This window comes from Lissotriton vulgaris, chromosome 4_1 (genome assembly GCF_964263255.1).
Source record: "Lissotriton vulgaris chromosome 4_1, aLisVul1.2, whole genome shotgun sequence".
NCBI lineage: Eukaryota > Metazoa > Chordata > Amphibia > Caudata > Salamandridae > Lissotriton > Lissotriton vulgaris.
In genome coordinates this window covers 1,365,162,873-1,365,188,247 of record NC_141691.1, presented here as the reverse complement: position 1 = coordinate 1,365,188,247, position 25,375 = coordinate 1,365,162,873, and positions in this window count along the sequence as shown.

Genomic DNA, 25,375 nt, shown 5'->3' with positions numbered 1-25,375 from the left:
CATCCTGACATTGAAGAAATGTCAGACAGAGAACTGTTACTTCAGCTAAAACAATTAATTAAAATACATAGACAATTTGTCCAATATGTCATGCGGACTGTAACAGTCCAACCAGCAATAACAATTCCACAGCAAACCCCTCACCAGGGGAATACAAACAAAATTACACCACAAACTATAAAATCAGTCATTGGTAAATTACCCGCAAAACGGGAACAAATTCCGTTCTGCTTGGCTCAAAAGATTACTCAAATAGAGGCAGTATTCCCTGATAGTACACCTCATGAAAAACACAGAATTCTGACAATCTGTTTACCAATGGGGATCGCACCACATGTGGAAGACTGTGACACTTGGGGAACAGTCTTTGCTTCAATCTACACAAAACCTATGGTGTTCCGTCCATGGCGGTTATACCAGACGTACTAAGACAGATTCAAAATGAATACGGTCCAGAGCCTGCTTTAAATCTAGGTATGAAATTACTGAAAGATTTTAAACAAGTCTCGGCTATACTACTAGCCAACATAAAAGGAGAAGCAGCATCAGTGGCGATCCGCCAAAAATGAAAAGAAACAGATATAGCAGAACAACCTTTTGAACTTGCCAGAATAATTGAAAAATACTATGAAGAATTAGGTAGAGATAGTTTGGGTGGGAAACCACTAAAACCACAACTAACAGAAAATCCTGAAAAAACTTTCATTACAAATAGTTTAATTACTCTTAAAAAGAAATGTGAAACTATCAGACAGACTCTTCCTAAAGAGAAACAATTTCAGTCCAGAGGAAGGTCTCCTCAACGGAGAGATAGATCTCCAGAACGGGGGGGGGGTGTAAGTCCCTCTGAGAAAAGATATAACCTCAGAAATCAGAAATAGGGATAATTTGAAAAATCCTGACAGATATCAAGATATTGATACACGTCCCTCTGGATCTTTTCAGACTTCCTCACAGGAATCGGAAAGAAAAGGACGGTCAGAACATAAAGAAGAGCGCATCAAGTCCAAAGACAAGGAACCCGCTCACCAAAGTAAAAAAAATCAATTTTCCAAAAAGAAGGTAGCAAGCCTAAAGATAAAACATGCCAAGGATCCTGAGGACACAACTCAATAACATGGGCCCAAACAATGCTAGACAGTGCAGCAGAAGTGACCATAGCTCGCAAGATCCTGATGAACCTTCTGGAGACAGTGGACACGAATGAGTACATTCAGATGGAAACTGCAGACACCAGAGTTAGTGTAGCCCATAAATTATATGAAATAACATTGAGTATAGAAGGGGACATAACTAGGAAAATAAGAACTCTCCTTTGGGAGAAGCTATCTAAAGGCTATGATATTCTTCTAGCTGAGAAAGACTGGCCACCAGAATTTCTTAGGGAGTGCCCATATGGCGAAGAAATGATTATGCCTGCCTTCTCAAATCACATTCCAATTCATAAAAAATACACATATGCTAGAAAATGGGCAGATGCCCAAGCCCATGCATTATATAAAAATCATGTAGGATGAGATGAGGAATCCCCTCACCATAAAATCCAGTTAAAAAATCAACCTACTGCACAAAGGCAGTATCCTGTTAAGCAAGAAGCTAAAAAACAAGTCAGGGAGATCTTAGATCAACTTGAGTACCAGGGGGTGATTGAAACATGCACCTCACAAATGAACAATCCTTTGTTTCCTGTCTCCAAACCAGACAATTCATATTGTCTAGTATTGGACTAGAGACCCTAAACTCTTGTTGCAAAACATTTGCAGTAGAAAATTCACACAGTGCAGCACTGATGAATACCATCGTGCGCAAAAAATATAAAACTACATTAGATATTTCAAATGGTTTCTTCTGTCAAAACATTGCACCAGAAAGCAGGTATTTGACCGCTTTCTCAAGTATGGGGGCCCGAAGCAATTTTGCCATCTCCCCAGGGATTCAAGAATAGCCCAGGATTATTTTCAGCCAGAGTAACAGAGTTACTACAAATGTATGATGATGAGGCATTATCTTATGTCGATGACATCTATCTAACAGACGATGATTTGGACAGGCACTTGAAAAGAGTGTACACCATTATACTTGGGTTCGCATCTGAAGGGTACAAAGTCAACTTTAAAAAATCACGGATTGCCCACCTCACTGTCCTATTTCTAGGGGATGAGTTATCAAGTGAAGGGAAAAACCTGGCAGCCAATTTCTTAGAGAAATGTGCGCCACTCCAAGCACCAAAAATGCTGAAAAACTTACAATCAATTATAGGTTTTCTGAATTTTGGAAGAACTTACGTTATGAATTACGCAGAGAGGGTTAAACCTCTCTAGGAATTAATAAAACCTGATTTCAAACCAACTATTTGGACTCAGAAACACATACAAATTTTACGTTAAATACAAACAGACATGTTAGCTAAAACAAAGCTGCAAACGCGCGTAAATGTACGCAACCTTGTAATCCGAGTCATCCCAGGAAGATGCAGATTCACGTACCTGACCTATAACGAAGGTGAAACGGTACCAATAGCTTACAAATCACACTTGTACACACAAGCTGAAATAAAATTCACTTCAACTGAGAAAATTCTGACAGCGGTTCAAACTGCTACAGCAAAAGAAAGAGCCCTCGCACAGGGAAAACGCATATCGGTACCTGCCCTGGAGCCAGTAACAAGAGCGAGCATTCCAAATTCTAAAGCTTTACATCCAAGATGGATACAATGGTTTAATTCTCTTGCTGCAACAGACTTTGAATACGTTATTGACCCTAGCTTGAAAACACAAGAATTTCTCCAATACGAGTACGAATGTCCTCTGCCGACCGAAATTCTGCCTCTGGAACATTAAGGCTGTATAATATATACAGGCGGATCAGCACAACCCGCAATTGTGGGTAAACAAGCCTATAGTGCTGCGTGCGCGATTGTTAAAGGTCACTGGCGCGAAGGTAAATTCAGACCTATGGTCACTAAAACTCAATCATTTGGAGACTGTACAGCTCAGCGAGCTTGACTACAGGCTTTCAAGATGGCGCTTGAGAATACCGATTGCGAATTCCCCACACTCATAGTGTGCGATTCGTATTACTACGTCCAATCTTACAATGAATACTAGGGGTGCTGAGGTCGTCCCAATTTTCAAAAAAGGCTGTCGGGACGACCCAGCTAACTATCGCCCAATTAGCCTGCTTGACTCAACACAAAAGGTTGCGGGCAAAGTAGTTCTAGGTGGGATTCTGCATTGGGCTGAAGAAAACCAGGTTTTGTCAGATTTCCAGGCTGGATTTAGAACAGGGACAGGCACTATCGAGCAGACACTTCGCCTTCTAATGCTGTATTGGAAAGTGGTCGTATTGGGCAAGGGCAGTTGTCTTCATAGACTGGTCCCACGAGCCCAACTGTGGAATGTCTTAGATGGGTTGGGTATTCCCCCTTATTTGTTGGGATTGCTTATCAAGTTCCATGAAAGCAACTTTGCCCAGATCAGGTGGGGTGACCAGGGGCAAAAAACATACCGCATTCCTGTAGATAGGGGCGTCCGCCAGGGTTGTGTGCTAGCCCCCACTCTGTTTTCACTTTATGTTAACGGACTGGTGGAGCATCTTCTTCAACAACCAACAGATGCACCGTCCCTGGCTGGCAGAAAAATACCTACGCTCCTATTTGCAGATGACACCCTCCTAATCTCAAAATCTCCATCAGGCATTCAAAAGTTGCTTTCTAGCTTTAAGGTCTTCTGTGACACCAAGGGCCTAGCTATAAATGTAAGCAAAACCAAATTCCTTGTCCTAAACCCCCCTAGGAAATCTGTTATTCCTCCTGTCCTAGACTCAGTCCCACTTGAAAGAGTTAAGGAGTTTGATTACTTGGGCATTCGACTCTGTGACACCAGGAATTGGAAGGCCCATCACCAAAAGGTCTTTTTGACTCATAAGAGGGTCACAGGGGCCCTGCTAAAAGAACAACGTGCCTCATCTCTCAAACCCATTGGGGCACTATTAGACATCTACAGGGCAAGGGTGGTGAGTGCGGCACTGTATGGTGCGGAACTGTGGGGTGTACAGAGAGTCGACACCTTAACCAACAACTTCCATAAAGATCTTATGAAGTTACCACACAGTACCCCTACACTCCCTCTCTTACTTGATGCAGGTACACGCCCAATATGTGAACAAGCTAGGCTACGCCCCCTCTTATTATGGGCCCGGATATGGAATGTACCCGAACTGTGTAGTTATGCTGATGCCCTAAGAGAACGCCTATCCTTACCGGGCTGGCATAAGGTCGGTTGGCTCAGGGAAGTCAAGCGGCTTCTCTACGAATTGGGTCTAGGAGACGCTTGGGCCAATAGAACAGCTCCACCTAAACAGATGCTCAAAAAGATTTACTGGTCATGGGTGGCTAATGAGAGAATGTGCAACTCTAATCTATGCAAATCTGTTGTTGAGTTTCTTTTAATCAAGGAGCTCCCTTATAGAGAACCATACCTGGACTTGATTTGCAACCCGGGTGACAGATCGTTGTACTTTAAATTTAGGGTGGGAGTACTTCCCTTAGGGCTGTTAACTTCTACTTGGAAGCCACCGTTACAAACCATTCCATACTGCCCCTCTGTGATTCAAGGGTTGAGTCTATTGCCCATCTGTTGTTTGAGTGTCCCGCATATGCAGCGCCCAGGTCGAGATGGCTGAAGCCACTATGCAGGAATCTGGGCACCAGATCGCACCTGGAAGCATTACGCATATTACGATCGGATGCTCGTCCCTTCTTCGCCTGTTGCATGGCAACATTTTTGGACTGGGTTTGGCGGATAAGATTTGCAAAGAAATTGCTGCTTCAGTAATGTGTTTTTTTTGCTTGAACCTACTTTTAACTTGTTCTTACGCCTGGGCAAACAATCCACTTTTCTGATATTTTTTATCGATCTTGCAGATTTTATATAATGTACACTGTTATACTGTTATGTATTTACCTACCTTTGCAATGTAATGCTTTTATGATATGCTAATATATCAAAATAAAGCTATTCAAACAAACAATGAATACTTGCAGAACTGGGTTCAAAACAGTTTCAAAGATGTGAAAGGTCGCACAATAAAGCATAAAATGCTTTGGGAAAAAGTAGTTCTTTCACAGAAAGAACTACAAAAGACTCACATGATCCATACACTGGCGTTCACGTTGCAGGGAATTCATTGGCTGATGAAGCCGCAAAGGCAGCTGTCCACACGGCTTCTGTAGCGGCAATCACTCGTTCAAAAACGAAAGTAGACTGCGAAATAATGCAAGCTGTCACTGCTTCAGTAAAAAACAGTGGTAAGACACTCCCGAAAGGCTTTCCAGTAAAGTACTCATATAAAACTGATGCAAACAATGTTCCTTTTGCTCAAATCCCTGGAGTGGGGGATTGGGCAATCCCAAACATGGAACATAGGTTAGGACTAATCTTAGCAGTGCATGAAGGGCTCGCCACTGCCCACGCAGGTGTTTCCGCCACAGTATCTTTATTACAACAGAGATATTGGTGGCCCCGCATGAGGAAACCGACTAGAAACTATGTTCTAGACTGTGAAATATGCCAAAAAATGAAAGTATCAACAGTGAAACATCCTGCGCAGACGCCCCTTCTAATCACAGATAAACCATTAGCGTGTGTTTACCTGGACCACTGTGATCCCTTACAAAGGGACTATAACTATAAATATATCATGGTCGCTGTGGATTTCTGCACGAGATTCATTTGGATGTGGCCCCAGGGCTCGGCTAATGCCAGAACTGTTATAAAAGATTTGCGAGTCTTTATCGGCACATACACAATCAGCACGCTACGTTCTGACCAGGGTCCTGCGTTTAGCTCTCGAGCTTACAAGGAGGCCATGGCCAGCTTAGGCGTTGCATTGTGGTACTCTAGTACCTTCGATCCTGAGGGTAATGCGGTAGTGTGAAGAAAAAACCCTAACATAAAGCAATCTATAACAGCGAGGGTATTATGTTCGGGTGATGGGTGGGTCAAACATCTAATAAATGTCCAACGTAGTCTTAATAATCTGTCAAGAAATTCTCTGGGTGGAATCACTCTGTATGAACTTTTGTTTGGTACTAGAATGATAATCGAAGACCTCGATAGTCAGACTTCAGTGGTGGAATAAAAAACCTTTGATATCTAAGATCGTTTGGCTGTTTTACAGGACTTAAATGAAACAAGAAGAAGTCTGAGTAACACAAAGCTAAAGCCAACGGCCACTGAAGAAAAACCACCTGTCCCAGCAAGACCTGTCCGGATTCGAAAGATTGGGGATCTGGTCAGAGAAAAGATCGCGGTGAAGAAGGAATTTGGGCCTTCTTACAGAAAAGCAGTACCTGTCTTAGCAATCAACGGAACAAGATCAGTACTACTACCACCCCTTGCTGGTAAAAAGGAGAACAGAGTTGTATCAATCGACCTGGTAAAACCACAACCATGTGGGCAATAATAAGTAGTAGGTTCAGTGGACTCCCAAGATGTAGCAGAAGACCAAACATTGCTACAATTCAAGAGGTTCAAACTGAAAGACTAATCACATTTGATAAACCTGCAGTGAATAAAAAAGGACTATGTAACAAAGCCATGGAACTTGTGCCTCTTGAAACCCAAATTGCAACAGTTCATCAAGAAACACCTCTCTCCAATGATGTAGCCTCTGACTATATTGAAATGACAAAGGAAGAAGCAACTAAAAAGATTAATAACAATCCTGATGCAATTCCAACAATTAACAGAACTGCCTCTGGCTATTTCATCAATTTCGATGACTTTTCTGAAAATCCCAGTGAACATGAACAAAAGCCAGCAAATAAAACTTTCATAGAAAAAATAACAGAACACTTTCATCAACTTGGAGAATTATATCTGATTTCACCATGGATTGAATTGTAGATTGTGTTAGGTGTACTTTTCCTCCTGCTCTGGCTTATTTTGGTTTTAAGCTTGGGAAGAATGATTGATGGAAAATACACTACAATCGACACAGCAAGTCAGAAAACCAACTTGGTCCTAAAACCTCACAAGTCATCTCATGTTGAAAAAAGAGACCTGTCATCAGTAAACATCACAGCCATTCCTATACCTGGTGGTGTAGCATGGGACGCTACTGATTATGACATCTATGGCCTGGTTGAACTCTTGAAGTATCCACACCAGTTCAAGGTTTCTTTAAGTGACTTTGACTCACTGAGCACTTTCTCTGATGATTGGGACTTTGAGACTATTAATAATATGATGTCTGATTTAGAAATGTCAGCAACATTTACAGATCATGATTATTTAGAAGGTTAATCTGATTATGAAGAAATGTATTGCTTTAATCAATTCAATTCAATTTCTAACTTTATTCGGTTAATAGAAAAAACTATAAAAGTACACACAAAGCTTCATTAAAAAAATATATCATAAATAAAATACATCATAAAGTACCATTATAAAGAGGGGGTAATCACAAATAGATGACAATTGTTAAAAGTGAAATTCTCACATACAAATTGATTTTCGCAGTCTAAAAACTTTTTTTTTAAATTCAGAGATAAATGCCACAGTCAACACTGTATCTAATTTCTGCATTACTAAAAAAGGTGGGCGACAGCGGTTTACTTCCATCTCCTTTAGTATGGGGCTAATCAATCTCTTCCAAGGAAGGGTATAAAACTTAAAAAAAAAAAAATATGAATGTCCGATTGTTTGGATAGATCATCACACGGGCATTTAATTAAATTACGTGACCATATGTTCATGACAGGGAAACAGAGAACTCTAAAAAGAATATTCAGCCTAAACCGTGTCAGGGCAAACCTTTCATAATCACTCATAGCAAGGGTTAAATACGGTTGTAGTTTGCCCTGAATCAGTATCAATTGGTGTGATAGGACTGTCTTTTCCTTCATTTCCTCGCTAGCTCTTTTATCATCCAGATACTTCATACACTGTTTTTTCAATACCTTCCTTGGGATATTGCACATTGAGAGAGGATCATCGTAATACTTTTGGGAGCCCATTTTTACAAAAAAATCTTTTACATAAACGAGCCATCTTATCCTTCTCACATGTTCCAAACTTAAAACATCCATCATAATTGAGCGGTTCAATACACACTCGTCGGTAGTCCAGACCCTATACCAAAGAAGTATTGGCTGGGCCTTGATTGTATCTTCAATATATGGCTGACCAAGTTCTGTGTGGCAGATGTAACTTGAGACACTCTCAGGTACAGCTAAGATGTATCTCAGAAACATGTTTTCCATTAGCTGGATAGATATTATGTTGTCATATCCCCAGATACCTGAGCCGTAAACAGTAGTTGATATGCCTGTAGTGTTATAAATGCTCAAGAGTTCCCCAGTTGGCTTTTTCCCCATTTTTTTTTAAATTTTTTTTAAGGCCATTATTGATTTAGAGAACATAAATCTTCTTGATTTTATGGCACTTGCCCATGTACCAGCTTCATGGAACAAAATACCTACATATGGGAAAGTAGGGGTAAGGTCCAGGGGACTATCATTAATATGCATAACTTATCTCCGTCTATTAGTACCGGGGCCACTATTGCTTTAATCATTATGGGCACCACTATTTGCATAAATCTGCAAAACCTAGAAATGTTTTTACTTATAATCAATGGAAACATTGTCCAACACCGCCAAAAGGCAGCTCGAAAGCATTTTATGAGAAATTTCCATACTTCTCAGGGTTTAATATCATGGATCCAGAAACGTTTTATTTCAAAAATGTGAATATGACAGGAAAGAAAAATATGTTGACCAATACAAAACAGATATATTCTGCAAAATGTTATGAACAATTGTCTACATTTGGTTTTGAATTCTGGAAAGATAACATTAAAACAAAAACAATCTGGGGTTCAAAAGATTGGCAAGTACAGGGATTAGAATCAATATTCAGAGCCTGCATGATCCCAGAACAAATAATGTTCCTGAATGACACCATTCAACAAACAACCTGTCTTGGCCTAGCCAAGATAAAAGATTTAAACAACCTGTCTATACCAAAGCCTATGCCTGATAGAAATAGCACTACTAATGAGGGGTTAGAAGTGTCCCATATTTTACACCAAAATAGAACTAATCCTGATTGGAAAAAATGGTTGATCTGGCCCACAGAAACTAATAACTGTCAAGATAGATTCCTGGACAAAACACTGGGGTTCAAACAGAACAGGCCAGACCCAAGATATTCCCAGAGACAACATCCAGGGATAAAAACAACGTACAATATAGGAAAACTATGCCTCGAATGGCTTCAGAAATCCACACTACCTGAAATTAAGCAACACTTGACCTTACTTAAAGAAGGGATTTCTTATTGGGACCTCGCAAACAGCGTCAAAAACGTTTCATATACGTCGGTATATATGATGCTTACAACTGGAAAGTAACGCAAATTGAAACTGCTGAAAAAATATGAGAAATTGATCGTATTAATTTGGAAAAATCACTGTCTGTAGTGGACAATGGGTTAATGACTCCAGAATTAATTCTTTGGACAGCATTGTATCATCTGCTATTGATATAATAGAGAAGGATATGCTAATGTTACAACAACAACACAACGATCAAATTGGGAACCCAAGGGAATATTTAAAGACCTAGGCGCTGGGAACATTCCCTAACAGTATACAACAACACAAGAGTACACAAGACAGTTTGAAAATTAGCTGTCTAGATATGGTACCATATCTAGACAGCTAATTTTCAAACTGTCTTGACAATTTTTTAATATTGGTAGAGCGAGTATCACCAGAATAAAATCGTTCAGTACTCCCTCATCCAATTTGAAATGCACTTTTTCATTTTTTTTATTTTCTTCTTTTGCACTGCACTTTTTTGGTTACCTCACTTTTTACAACTCACCCTTGTAGGGAAGTGGTAAGACCATACTACCTCCTATCTCAGCTGAGAGGACCACTTACCATCTTGGTTACCTTTTTTCTGAGAACAGTACATCTGGGTGTATATGCTAATGTTACAACATGGCCAGTCCCAATTACGTTCTATTGTACACTTAGGCTGGACGTTACAAAATCTGAGTTCAGGCTACGTGCCTTGGCGTCTAATCAACACAACGTCATTATTTTCTAAGTTTAACCTTACAGATAAACAAATCTCTTTGGCACAAAAAGGAGCAGACTATATGGTGCTGAGCATTGAAAAACTAGAAAGATTACCATTAACAGTTTCCGATAAGCCTGTCATTGAATTGATAATACATAACAATACCAATAAAGACATTCCAGTTTCAATATTGCCTACAGCATATACCAGAGGGCCTGTATGAAAGGTTTGGTAAAGAATACATTAAGTCGACCTGGAATTTGCCTTACACACATAGATGTTGGAGTGGGCATTACAAAGAAGTATTTCTAAGTGGGAAAATTGTGAAACCTCGCTAAGTGGTACACTTCTGTGTCAAGAAATTAATTTACATGGAGCCTGTGAGGGTTCATCTAATGACCTTTCTTGCCACTTGCACCGCACCCCAGCCACACAAATAGAATTTGTTTTCAGGCAGCTTTCCAACGGCAGCTACGTTATGTTAAATGACCACAGCTGTTGTGGCATGTTGCCAGGAACCGGCCTATCTCGTCAGTGTTACATCCAGGGTCACTTGTTGTGTGCAAGTATTGTATCCAAACAGAAAGCCAGACAAGGAGGCAATGATTTGGCCTACATTGAATATCTCTTCTATTCGAATAGATACATTAAGCAGAATGAAAGCCATTCTTTTACAAAAAACTGTGCCTTTAACCTCATCTAGAGAAACGTATGATCTGCAAGTTGCAAGGACCTCAGCAGAGATACATACATTATTATCAACAAACTGCCCGTACATTTCGTAGAATTGTTAAGTCAAATTTTAAACATGTCAGATACCAGTGGCATCGCACATATATTTAAAACACTTTTTTCGGGACTGTTAGCACCCTTTGAAGCAGTCCTAAGCGTTTTCCCGAATTTCGTGCACTCTGTGTTCGGCGGCCTGCCTCTCATTTTGGGACTCGCAGCAGAAATTCTATTTTTGTTCCTTCTGGTCCGATATGGCAAGTCCAGTCACCAGCGATACCCAGATTACCATGGAACAACCAATCATGGCAATGCGGTACCGAAATAGGATAACACAGGTCCTCGGCTTGGCTCGTCTAAGAGATCTGAGTACCACATGGTTTCTATCATTCAGACCAATCTGGCAAGATTGCATCTTCCCTGTTCTACGATGCCTGCTCTGTGGAGAAGAATGCATGTTAGACATCTGTCTCTCACTTCCATCAGCAGTACCTATGGATGTCGATACTTTGCTTGGTTCGGTAGCGGCTCATGCAACGTGTTGTCCCCAGCGGCTACCAATTCTGATGACAGCATTCATTGAGACCTCATCATTACGACTAGGTGGCGGTGAGGTACGAGATGAAAGCGGCACACAGGTACAACTTTCTGTGAACATTGCTGATCCAGATCACGCTGACGGTAATGCATCTCACATATGCTCGATTTCTACTTTTTCGAAAATGGCCCAACTTTCACCTACTGTGATAGACGAATTCTTTGCCAGCCTATCTGAGTTATTGTTTTCTCCTAACAACGAGAATAACTCTTGAGAAACAAGCACACAGCATTCCCTGAACTTTGATTTCGGCCTTCAGTTTTGAGAAACAGAACTTCTAAAAATGTTGAACTCTTTTTTACTACAACGAAATTAATTTTCTCATTTACCAAAATATTTACTTTTTTAGCACAGAGTAATCTGCTTAATGTAGAACTATTCTTGGAGAACACGATTTCTATTTTTGAAACCTAGAGACAATATTTATACTTAGCCTCTAGCACATGTACAGTATTATATAAATCTGTGATGAAATGGTCTTGACCTCCTCTTCTGTATTAAGAGCCATTTCATAAATGTATTTTCGTGAATCATTCAGCCAGCATTTCAAATGTAAAACTATATGCATTATTTTGAATGATACCACTGCTTAGAAAACGTACAGTACCATACTCATTTTTCGTGTACAAAACATTTCAAATGTATTTTTATGTATTTTTTGGGGTGGGATTGTAAACACGTGCTTAGAAATGTTATAACTGCTTAGTATTTAGTAAAGATGGACATTCTACATGGAGTGGGTGTTGTAAACGTATCTAGGGCTCTAGTGTAATTTTCCTGATTCATGCCCTTATATAGGTATAACTTATCATATCCTTATATAGGCATAAGAATCATAACCATATTTAGACACAGCCAATGCAGTCCAAATACGGCATGGCTACTTCCACTATGCTCCTAGAGTACAACAAGTTCTTGAAGACAACCAGCCTTCAGCAGTACGGGACTTCCCCCTGCTTCAGTATTGATTTGTCCCAGAACTCCTGGAGCATGTAAAGAACTTCTAGTTCTTAGTAACGTTATTATGTCCACCCTTACGTCAAACTCGGCACCTTCCAGGTATATATATACCCACATCTGCCCCAGCAAAAACATGGTGGTTTGGAGCAGATCGACTAACTACTTGCCAGACGCCCTGCTGTAGCGAGTGCCCAAGGAAGCCGACCCTCCAACTGACGCACTGAGAGAGACGCTGTCTTTTCTCGTTTCCCTGCTACCCTTGTGAGAGATACAAGACCTCCTTCATTCTATAACCAAGGTACGGAGCTGATTAGACACTTAGAGAATTCTTGGATAGATTCTTGGCAGAAACTATTTACCTCAAGCTACACCTCACTTACTTGTTCCCTTGTACTAGACTTAGGTTAGGTACACCGGGGTAGGCGTATTTTAGATGTACCAGTTGAGTACTTTTATTCATTATTTATCATTGTATGTATTTTATCTATTTTATGGATCTTATGGCTTAGAAGCCATATCATGCTTTTACAGTATTATTTTAATAATACTCTTTTTACTGTACGCACTTTACTTCATAGCAAGTATTACGATTGTAGCAATTCACTTCTCTTGCATGAGAAAGAAGACTGCTCAATAAATAACATTTTTATTGAAAACGCCTGTCTCTCTATTTCTCTGCAAAAACCCTGTTGAAACTAAGCATGCTTGATTGACTGAGTGAAATAGCCATCTTTTGTTTCCGAGACTCAGAAGATATATTTCTTATTCTTGGGGAACAAAGTTGTCATGTTATATGGTTGTCAGAAACTAATCCCTCCTTGTTTATTCGAGAAAGTTTCTAGTGGCCTCTGAGCTAGCTGGCATTCACAATTAAGTCTAACCTACTCAATAGAGACCTAGTCGACTTCAGTCCTACGTCTAAATATCGTTTATGTTATTCCAATGCGCAGAGCCTATTGGGAATATAGGAACTACACTAGATTACAAGCCCCCATTATGTAGATAAATTGCCCCCGTAATTTTCCCCCGGGACCTAATAAATAAAACGTACTTCTACTTTTTATTCAATTTTTCCACTGCGTACAACTACTGCACAGGTACTCCGCCATTTTTTTTTAAAATAAAAATTGAACCTAAAGATGCATTTACCACCCCCTGACCAAGACTATAGGCTCAGAATGTTTCTACCCTTTCCTTGTTTCTCAACTTTGTTTTACTATTTTCTTCTGACTCTGCTCTCCCGACAAACAACATGGCTGCCAACACTTCCTGGTTTGGATATTAACAGCCAATCAGCATACAGCTTTTGCTCGTAATTGTACGTATTTCCATACGTGTACGCCACGATTTTTCCTTTTAAAGAATTAGAGCCTAAACATCCATGTACGACATCCTGAGTAAGCCTAGAGGGTCAGAATGTCTCTACCCTAGCCCTTTCCCTCATTTCTCAACTTTGTTTTACTGTTTTCTTGTGACACGGTTCTAGCGAGGCACAAGGTGGCCGCCAACACTTCCTGATTTGGAGCATTGACAGACAGTTCACAGCCAATCAGCATGCAGCTTGCGCTCGTAATTGAACAGATTTCAGTACGCGTGCTGAAATCCGTCTCTAGATATCGCTATGATTTTACTTGCAATTTTCTCAGAAACTACTGAACGGATTTACACCATTTAACAAAAAGCACATTCTGTAAACAGAACTCTACCTCTCAGCCAAAGTTCATGTAATTCCGTTCCGCCGTTCGGGCTGTAGCCCTGGCTAAAGGTACCTAGGAAAAATTGAATGGGGAAAACATGTTTTGGGACCCCCCTTTTTTCTCGGCCCCAGCTTGACGAATCACCCCCAAACTTTTAGGGAAGTAGCGGAACCGAGCAGGCCATTTTCTTGGAGAAATTCACGAAGATTTGTCCACCAGCGCCAAAGTTATTCCAAATAGAATGTTGTGGATTTCCTATGGAAACTAGGTCCTAACTATAACTACCTACCTACTGGCGACTACCAGTAGGTAATATACATATATATATCGTGAGCAAGGTGGAGTGACACCGAAACGCGTAGATCAATGCGCTGTTGCCCTGTTTGAAATTACAAAAATAAAAGGATTGCTGTTTTAAATCTGAGCTGGCTGTGCGACCCGTTGTTTCCCCTGCGGGAAATGGTTTTGGATATAATGAGCGGCTTGGTTCTGCTGCTGGATACCGCACATGTTGTGAGCGCTGCGTGAACTCCCGTAAAGGAACCGTTGTGGTGGAGATATATATAATATATATATATATATATATATATACCCGCATACTTCTCCCCCAGGAAGAAGGAGGCCACACCAGGGAAAAGCTTGGAGGGAGCTTAAATGTAGAGCACATCAAAACATGGTGAATGCAATTCGGCTATGACTGCCTTCTTCAGTGCCAGGGTTAGTAGTGAGACCGCAGCCCATCTACCTGCTTTAAATGTCCTGAGGCGTCCTGATGGATAGACACCTTCTCCGTCCCTCTCGGTCACAAACGCTAACGCCTCCTGTGTGTTGCCCGGTGCACGGCGACTACAGTTCCCAGAATGACACATTCCGTGTCATGAGGCGTTGCGGTGGCAGAGCGGTCTTTCGGAATCCAACACCCCAAGTTCCTCAGTGTGCAAAAACAAGCTCTCTCCTCCAGTCCCTGACCACAGCAAACCCCAAGCCTCCGAAAAGCCATCGATGGTGAAAAAGCAGGGAATCCGCTTGTCCAACATGTAGTAAATGACTACCACCCCGCCCCAAGAGGCCAAGAGGCCACACCAGGGAAAAGCTCCCTCCAAGCTTTTCCCTGGTGTGGCTTCTTTCTTCCTTCTTTCCAAATATCACGGCCAAAGTCCAGGTCGGGAGATGCACCGCCGCAGTGAATGCGGATCCGCTGCTGTTGTGATGACAGCGGCTTGTGGAACAGGAGGTCGGGACGGTGCAGCATTTGGGAAACCATTTTTTTAAATCACAGTGTGACTAAGACTCCAGCAGCCCACATGGGAATCACTTTAAGGACTTCCAGTCCCAGAATGCAAATTTTTACTCACCTGACTTTGCTTTGCGTAAATAAAATGGAAGACACTGGAAACCTTTCTTGCTGGTGTTCTTTGCAGCAGCACTCCTTTGATGAAGGGCGTCGGCCCAAAACACGTCGGAGCAGTGGCAACCTTGAAGCTGTCCCTGTGCTTATGGACCTCCTGGGAGTGCGTTTCAAACGTGGGGCAACTCTTTCTTTCCAAATCTCATGGCCAAGTCCAGGTCGGGAGATGCACCGCCGCAGTGAATGTGGATCCCCTGCTGTGGTGATGAAAGCGGCTTGTGGAGCAGGAGGTCGGGGACGGTGCAGCCTTTGGGAAACCGTTTTTTTAAAATCACAGTGTGACTAAGACTCCAGCAGCCCACATGGGAATCACTTTAAGGACTTCCAGTCCCAGAATGCTAATTTGTACTCACCTGAGTTTGCTTTGCATAAATATAATCGAAGACACTGGAAACCTTTCTTGCTGGTGTTCTTTGCTGCAGCACTCCTATGATGAAGGGCGTCGGCCCGAAACGTGTCGGAGCAGCGGCAACCTTGAATCTGTCCCTGCGCTTATGGACCTCCTGGGAGTGCGTTTCAAACGTAGGGCAACTTTTTCTTTATATATATATATATATATATTTATTTTTTCTGCAAAATTAGAACGCTGCACTCGGGAATTGTAAGTAACTAATTTTTATTCAGCAAACTCCACCATAAGTCTGTCACACCGACGCGTCTCGGGCATGCGCCCTTTCTCACGGCGCACAATTCCCGAGTGCAGCGTTCTAATTTTGCGGAAAAAAGATTCCTGGACCTGTGGTTGGTCTCTCGCTTGCACCCACTGCAGAGCGCTCCAGCTGTAACCACCCTTGCTTTGCTATATATATATATATATATATATATATATATATATATATATATATATATATATATATATATATATATATATATATATATATATATATATATATATATATATATATACACACGTGCAAGGAGGTTATCATTTCGTTTTTACTAACTGAAAAGTGGTACATATACCTTTAAACATGTGTTACTTCCAATACATCCACAAAACTATGTTATTTGTAATCTTTATTTAATTATACAACATGGGCTTTCTAGAAATTGTTTCTGTTGCAGCAGAAAGTCTACAAAAAGAGGTTTTAGTAGTGAATGTTTTAACATTGGATATAACCAGAATCTAGCAACCCGAACCATAAAAAGCAACAGATTTCCTAGGAAAAGTATTTAAATATAGTTGCTAAATGTAACTTTATATAGTACAAATATGCTCAGAAACATCTGAGAAAATGTATCATATTTGATTCAAATCATTTGCTGAATTGTATTTCATGAAATCTAGAAAACTAAACCCCCTGTTGGTTTCAGGGCACTTAAAGTGATATCCTAGCACATCTTTTATTCAATAAAATTGTTGAGGGTAAACCATCGCTATATTATAACATAGGTACACAGATGGGAGTACTGAAAATAAAAAATGTACAATTGTCAGAACCATTACCTTAATTATTTCTAATCAACACAACCAAGGCAATGAAAGCAGAGACCGTCTTTCTATTAACTTTGTGACCCTAGATGTCATATCTTCTAGAGTATACCATAAAGTGTCATGTATAAAATGCCACAGCCCCAAATTGTTTTTTTAAAGTTAAAGACTAAACAGGTAAAGCAGAACTTACTGAAAGGCAATAATTCAGCTTTTTTCTACATTCAATTCATAGCCAGAAACCAGAGAAAAAGAATGTAATGTATTAAAATGCTTTTTGCGTAGTGCCTGGTTTGGATCTATAAAAACAGTAAAAAATAAGCGACTGCTGAAAATTGTACCTTTCCATCTTTTAGTGTAATCCCCATCATACAGGTCAACCTCCTCATTTTCTCAACAAAGTAAATTGATACTTGTATAGCCTACAACTCACCCGCAAGGGTCTCAATGCGCTTGTACAAATACCACTGTGGAACCCATCCTGGCTTTCCCTGTGAGGCGTCCACTCCTGCGCACCCCCAAGTTGGAGGGCAGGCATCCTTAGCATTGTGGGGGCTGTTGTGGAGCTTAAGCAAGCTATTGCCCAGAGTTGCACTCCATGATTGGAATAGGCACCAAGGCAAGAATTATCAGGTCCGTGGAATTTTGAGCCCAAGACCCACCGAGGCGGGGAATTGAACCCTGGTCCCAGATTAGACCTCTGCATCAGGGTATGCTGCTCTAATCATTGAGCCACACTTCTCCACAAAGTGTTTTATTGTTAATGTTAAATGTTAAATGTTAAAATAAATAGTAAACAGGAGCCGGAACAGCCCTGCTTAGTGTCTATTCTAATTGAAAATTCTGAGACCAAGCACCTTTAACAAAAGCAACAGTTCTGAGGGAATATGATAGTGAAATAAACTGCACACTTCTTGGTCCTCATCAATGTTTTCTAATGCATTCAACGTGAGATCCTACTAAACCAAATCAAATGGTTTTTCAGCATCTAGTGCTACTGCTACCATCAACATTTTAACCTAAGAAGCTCCATGAATGTTATTTGAAAAATTCCAAGAGTTATCAGGAATATACCACCATTGGAGAAATCCATTTTGCTCATGGCCATTCAAACCTTCAATACGCATCTTGAGTATTTTACAATAAATTTTACAATTTGTGTTAAGGAATGAGTCAGTTTTATAGTTTTTTCAAAGTAAATTATCACAATTTCTCTTCGGAATTACACGAAGCATAGCTACATTTCGACTGTAAAGCTATCTAGGCCAAGAGCCTTTCCTTAAGAAAGCTTCTGAAGTACTATATGACTATCTGTTAAATGAAGATTATCTTTTCATGAGGTTGTCCACTAGATTTAAGTCATCCTAGTGTATAACTGAAAAATAAGTCTTGAATAAATGTTTAGCAGGTGAGTTTTCTGGGGTGTATAAATTAAGCCACAAATGTACTCGATAGAATTTAATCTTTTTTTCAAAACAATTCTTCCTAATCTTTAACACTTTTAATACAGAATTTTTTTTTATTGCTAAGGAAATTAGCCTGAATTATTGTATTTACTTTAATATCTTACATTTACCTTTAGTAAGCACCGTCAAGAACTCTCAGTTGACCTCCTATCAAATTACAGTTTTGGTTTAATTAAATCAACATACTCGTATCACTAGAGGTATTTTACCTTCTCAAGAAACATCACAGATTCTTTTTCAACCTGTATCTTTTTAGAAGCATCATAATTAATAATGAATTCTCTGGCTGTTGCTTTAATTGAATCCCAAATAACACTCGAGCATACAGACTCAGTAATGTTAAACAAGAAAAAAATATATACCTTTAAAATTCCCATATTAAAGTGGTTCTTTAGAGGCTGCCATTAACTAGGCCCTGGGAGGGGTAGGAGCACAGGAAGTGGTGGGCGGGATCAAACTGTAATGCGGGAAGGAGCAGTGGCATGGAAAGGATCAGGTATGGAGCGGGGTGGAGGCATGGGAGCGGGAGGTTGGAGGTGGGAAGCTATGCACAGAAGGAGGCGAAAGGGCACAAGAGTGAAAACAAGACATAAAATGTGAAGAGAGCATAAAAGACAACAAAACAGTGCATAAGAGCAAAAAGGCTCAAAATCTGCGAGGATAAAAAGGCACAAAAGGGTAAGTAGAGCAAAAAAGGTGCCGTTGTGAAAATGAAGTAAAAGGCAACATGAGGGTGAAAATGAGCAATAAGACAACAAGAGGGTGAAAAACAGCGAAAAGGCACAAAAGGATCAAAAGAGCAAAAGTGCATGAAAGCGGTTAGGAATGCAAAAAGGCAAAACAACGGCAATGAGCAGATGGTTCAAGCAAGAGGGGGAAATCTAAAAACAGCAGGAGAGGAGGTGAAAGCCTCAAGGTGCAGGAGCCGGGTCAGCGAGGGCCTCGACCGACCGGAGGTCTGGTCACAATATAGTCGAGGAGGCATTGGGGCTGCCATTAAGAAGGCCTGAGGAGGGGAGTAGGAGCGCAGGTGGTTGTGGGTGGGGCTAATCGTGAGCGCAGAAATGAGCGGTGGTAAGGAAAGGAACATGTAAGGAGCGAGGGAGGTGGCACTGGAGGAATGAGGCAGGAAGCAGAGTGCAGGGACAAAGCAAAAAAGCCACAAGAGTGGAAAGAAGGCACAAAAGGTGAACAGAGCAAAAAAAGACAACAGAAAGGTGAAAAAGAGATAAAATTGTAATAAAAGGGTGGGAAGGAGAAAAAGGCACATGAGTGAAAAAGGAGCAACAAGGCAACAAGTGGGTGAAACAGATCAATAAGGCAACAAGACGGTTAAAAAGAGCAAAAAGCACAAAGGTTGAGAACAGCTTAAAGGTGCAGTGGTGAAAAAGGAGCAAAAAGGCAACAAGTTATGTTATGTTATGTTATAAGGATATTTATTGCGCGCACAATTACTCAAGAGTATCCTGGCGCGAAACATAACCACAGAGAAATCGAGCGCTGAACAGCCGAACAAGCAATTTTAATAGGCTATGTTAAAAAGATGGGTCTTAAGGAGCTTCTTAAAGCAACCAAGGTCTCTGGTGTCCCTGAGAGTGAAAGGGAGGGAGTTCCAGAGGGCAGCGGCTTTGAACGAAAAGGATTGACCGCCCAGTCTGGTTCACCGGAAGCGGGGAACTACCATCCTTCGTTGGGAAGCCGACCTTAGGTGGCGGCTTGGGACATGAAATGTCACTCTTTTCCTGAGGTAGGCAGGACCAGTATCGTGAAGGGCACGATGCGTGAGTACCAGGGCCTTGAATTGGACTCTTTGGGCCACCGGCAGCCAGTGAAGAGTAGCCAATTGATGTCTTATGCTGTTTCGTCTAGAGATACCCAGCAGGAGTCTTGCGGCAGCATTCTGGATAAGCTGAAGTTTATTAACCAGAAAGGAAGGGGAACCCAGATACAAAGCGTTGGCATAGTCCAGGCGGGACAATATAAGGGCCCTAGCGACCGTTTCTTTAGCTGGCTGGGGTAAGAGAGGAAAGAATCTACTCAGAGATCTGAGGGTCCCGAAGCAGGCACCCGTCAATCGCTTGATCTGCTCTGCAAACTTCAGATCTGCGTTAAACCATATGCCCAAGTTCTTAGCTGGGCCACCTTCAGAAAGGGGACAGGGAAAATCAGGTGGCCAAATTAATTCAGTGAATTGGCTTGGAAATTGACCGTATAGTAAAATCTCTGATTTTCCCTCATTGCATTTGAGGTTTGCATGAGCTAACCAGGCGAAAACGGCTGCCAGGCATTTTTGTGCGACATCAGTTTCTAATGTCGAGTTGCCCCATGTAAACAGGAGCTGGGTGTCATCGGCGTAGGCCATAATTTTTGCACCCAGCTCCTCGGCCAGGTGGATCAGCGGGGTCATGTAGATGTTAAAAAGAAGTGGGCTCAAAGTAGAGCCCTGTGGGACCCCGGTCTGAACAAGCCTGGCCGAGGAGGAGTACGGGGGCATCCAGACTTGCTGATAGCAGGAGTCCAGGAAGGATTCCAGCCAGGACCACACAGCCCCAGTGATGCCTATCTCAGTGAGGCGGGCCAGGAGGAGTTGGTGAGGAACCGTATCAAAGGCGGCAGAGAGGTCCAATAAAATTAGCGCCGCTCTGCCACCCTTGTCCGTGCACTCCCTAATGGCTTCCACCACCTCCACCAAAGCTGTCTCAGTGCTGAAGGATGACCTAAAGCCCGACTGGGCTGGATGTAGCGCACCAGACTCCTCCACAAAGGCGTTCAGCTGCCGAAAGACAACCTTTTCGCAGACCTTCGCCAGTGCAGGGAGCAGGGAGATGGGGCGGTAGTTGGCTGCGGTGGCGGGGTCTGCCGAAGGTTTCTTCAGGAGAGGCAGGAGTTTGGCTTGCTTCCACTGCTTAGGTACCACTGCTGATTGTAAAGACCAATTGATCAGAGTAGTGACCTCAGAACCTACACAGTCTGCTACTCCCGCCAGAACTCTTGCAGGGCAAGGATCCGAGGGGGAGCCTGATTTTAAAGATTTTAGAAGCGTTAGGATGTCCAGTTGATCCACCATAGTGAATTTGGTAAGGCAGCTACTAGCGGGGGTGCCAGGAGCCAGCTCCGGGGGGTGTGAGGCAGCAGTGCTCATAGCTAATCCCTCCTCAATAAGCCTGGTTTTGTTGATAAAGAAGGAAGAGAGCTCCTCACACCATTCGGCAGAAACCGGGATCTTTTTATGCTCCGCCATAGGTGAAAGAAAACTTTGAACTATGGCAAATATTTCCTTATCATTGTTATCTGCTTTTAGGATCCTAGCCGCAAAATAAGCACCTTTCGCAGTCTTGACTGCAGTGTAGTGCTCTCTTTGGGCTACACGAAGGTCTGCTTTAGTTTGCGGGGAGTATGCAACCCGCCAAAGTCGTTCACATTTTTTACACGACCTTTTTAGTTCTTTTAATGCTGGCGTGTACCAGGGTTGGGAAGGTAGCCCGCGTTGGGAAGTGTTCCGAGCCGGTTTGGAAGCATTCTCAACCCCCCGACTGACCCAACTGTTGAAAAGATCCACTTGGCTCTCTAGGTTGGTGGACCGGTCAATTTGGGAGTGCGTGAGGGCTTCCACCAGTCCAGGAATATTAATTTTTCGTGCTGAAGGGCCTGACTGGGTAGGAAGGTGGCGAGATGACAGTGTCACAAACCAAGAGAAAATAATAACAGCATGGTCGGACCAGGTAACAGGCTGGGGATCTTTGAGAACCAAAGCAAAGTTGGAACAAACCAAGTCCAACACGTGTCCCAGTGAGTGCGTCGGCTTAGAGACCCACTGAGTTAGGTGTGTTATGGCCAGCAGATCTTGCAGACCCAATGTGTCCGAGGAACTAATGGAGTCTAAATGAATGTTAAAATCTCCTAAAAGGAGAAACTTTGAGAACCGTAAAGCACGGTCCGTTAAGGTGTCACCCAAGGAGATCAGGAAGGAGCCGATCGGCCCCGGCGGTCTGTAGATCAAGGTCCCTCCCAGAGTAAAATGGGGAGAGAGCGTAAAGGAGAAATCAAGGGCTTCACCGTCCAGCACACTCAACGATTTGTCACAGGAGAAAGCCCATGTTTCTCTAAATATAACAGCAGTGCCGCCCCCTCTACCTGAGAAGCGATCGGCTCTAGCCAGGCGATATCCACTTGGGACTGCTAGCGCAACCACAGGGACACATGAATCGCTTAGCCACGTTTCTGTGATGAACAGAATGTCTAGGATATTGTCTGTAATGAGCTCGAATACATTCTCTGCATGTTTCACCATAGAACGGGCATTTATGAGAGCTGCCTTGATAGGATGCTCACTCTGGTTCTTGGGAGAAGAATGAGATAGGCAGGAAGGGAGGTGGAAATTACAGACCTTGCAGTCCCATATAGTGTCGGAGCTCAGCGAACACCTCTGCAGATCAACATGAGAACCAGGGTTCAAGGAGATCAGGGTGTCGCGACTATAAGACAGGGGACTCAAGATGTCTAAAGGAGAAAGGGCAGCCGGACCGGCACTGGGCACGGTCCAGGCGCGGACGGGCGCAGACGGGCTTGACTTATGCGCGACTTCGGCGCGCATTCGACGCGCCCGCTGCGCCCGCCCGCTGCGCCCCCACCAGCACATGCCGATAAATAGAAAAAATAAGGGTAGCGGGAGGCGCGGTCACCTGTCTCCGCCCTCCGGCTTGCTGTAATGACCCTGATTGGTCCGCCTACCTCCCCATGAGCTCTCCACTCAATCGGCACCCAGCCGTGGTGGACCAAAGCTCGGGATTCGGCGACCAGAGTAGCTGATGAATCAGAGGAGCAGCCTAACTCGCTGACTTCCTCGTGAATATGAGCCAGTAAGCAGCGCGAGACAAGAAATACAATGAAAGTCTAAAAATAGGAGGAGCAGCCTAACTCGCTGTCGTCCTCTGTGCAAGGAATACAATTGTGCAAACAAGCAATGGCAGGTTAAAAGTCTTGTCACGCTACAAACATAATCAGGTTGTTTTAAAATAATACTGGGAAAAGCTTGCGCTCGCAGAGTGGCAGCAGCGACTTCAGAGTGGTAGGCAGCGCACTAAGTGAAGTTGGCTTGAAATAGCGGGAGTGAAAACAAGTGAGTGAAAACATGCAAAAAGGCACAAAAGGATCAAAAGAACAAGCTGGCACAAAAAGGTGAAAAAGAGCAAAAAAGGAAAAATAATTACAGCGAGTGAAAGGCAAAAGGGTGAGAGGGAGAAAGAGAAAGAGGTGGAGGGTACATGCAAGAGGGAGAGCAAAAGAGAGCATGAAAGGGAGAGGAGGCGAGACCCTCAAGACACAGGAGACAGGTCCGGTAGGACCTCTCCCTGTTGGGAACTTGTCCCAGGTAAGTCAAGGGAGCAGGGCCTGTGACATCTGACTAATGGCTGGCCGCTATGCAGTACCACTGTTATAACAAGCTGAAAAGATATGATATGGACTGCAGTGCCATTGAATTTGAACATGTCCCAGTTATCTTAAGTCAGACAAAACCTTCTGTAAAAATAGAGAAACATATTAACATAAGACGCCATGTGAGAGAAAAGAAAAGAAGAAATGAAAAGTAAGACACATTTAGGAGATAAAAACAACATCACAGTACAAGGCGCATAATACTTATTTTAAACTAATCATATAATATTTTTTCTGGTGGCATCCATGTCATCAACTTTGTGGAGGTATATAAACTGCTTCAACTTCATTGGAGAAAATGTCTGATACATCTGGGTTTGGAACTGTTAGCAGACATGAAGCTGTTCTGACCCGTAGGAAAGTGCCCTTTTTGACGGGGTCACCCCCACTTGCCTGGTGTCTGATGCAATTTTGAACAAAAGTGTGCTGGGTTTCTACTATTAAGGTCCCCAGTGCCAAATCTCTTTCCCTAAAACTGGATAATTGTTCCCCCACTTGGCACCGCTTTTCACCTCCTGTAAATCCCTAGTAAATGGTACCCCCTGGTACCTAGGGCAGGCAACCTAAAGATGTTCTCGAAGGGCTGAAGCATGTATTGTACCACCCTAAGGCACCCCTCACCGCCAACATGCAAACTGCCATTGCAGACTATGTGCTATGGTGCAGAGAAAAGTGAAGACTCAACATAGCACTCCTCCTGTGTGCCATGCCTGCAGATACTGCATGCAGTATAGGTAAGCCAGGCCTAGGGCAGGGTGCACTATACTACATGTGTGGACATATCTGCATGCGCATATATGCCTCAGTGATGTCTAAGTCAATTTTTTGTAAAAAGGGAAGCCATATTGAGTACATGTGCTGGACACTGGTGTTTACGAGTTCCTCAGCTACATGATAGCTCCTCTGAAACTAGGGATATTTGGCATGAAACATCTTATATTATTAAGCCCACCTGATTCCAGTGGTGGATGTATTAATACATATACCCAGAGTGCACCTTAGAGGTGCCCCCTAAAAACCCACTGGCTATTTGTGTACTGGTTGACTGGTGTAGTTCAGCCTGTCACCATAGACAGGTTTCTGACCCCCTGCAGATGAGAGCCCATGCTCTCAGTGGGCAGAAACAATGCTGGCTCTTGCCGGAGGTGTTGTCACCTCCTCCAAGCAGAATGGCTAAGAAGTCTGCATATCAGGGCAGGATGCTTCAAAGGCCTCTTCTGCCCTTCATATGGGACCAAAAGCTTTCCCAGACAGGGCAAATGCCATTCCCTGCCTCGGGCCCATTTGGCATATGGGCAGGACGGAAAATTAGCTAGTCAGAAAGCGTGTCCCCATCTCAGGCTAGTTCCACCCTTAAGGTGAAGTGAACACAACTTTTAGAATTCCACCATCTTAGTTGTGTAGAATTAGGCTCTCTGGGTAGGTTATAATGGCTTCCCACAGGAACGTAGACTCCCTAAAGGAAAGCAGCTCATTGGCTACTACGTAAATAACGGCCCTAAATTGAGTGTTTATGTGGCACCCCTGACATCAGGAACTTATATTTGACAGATCAA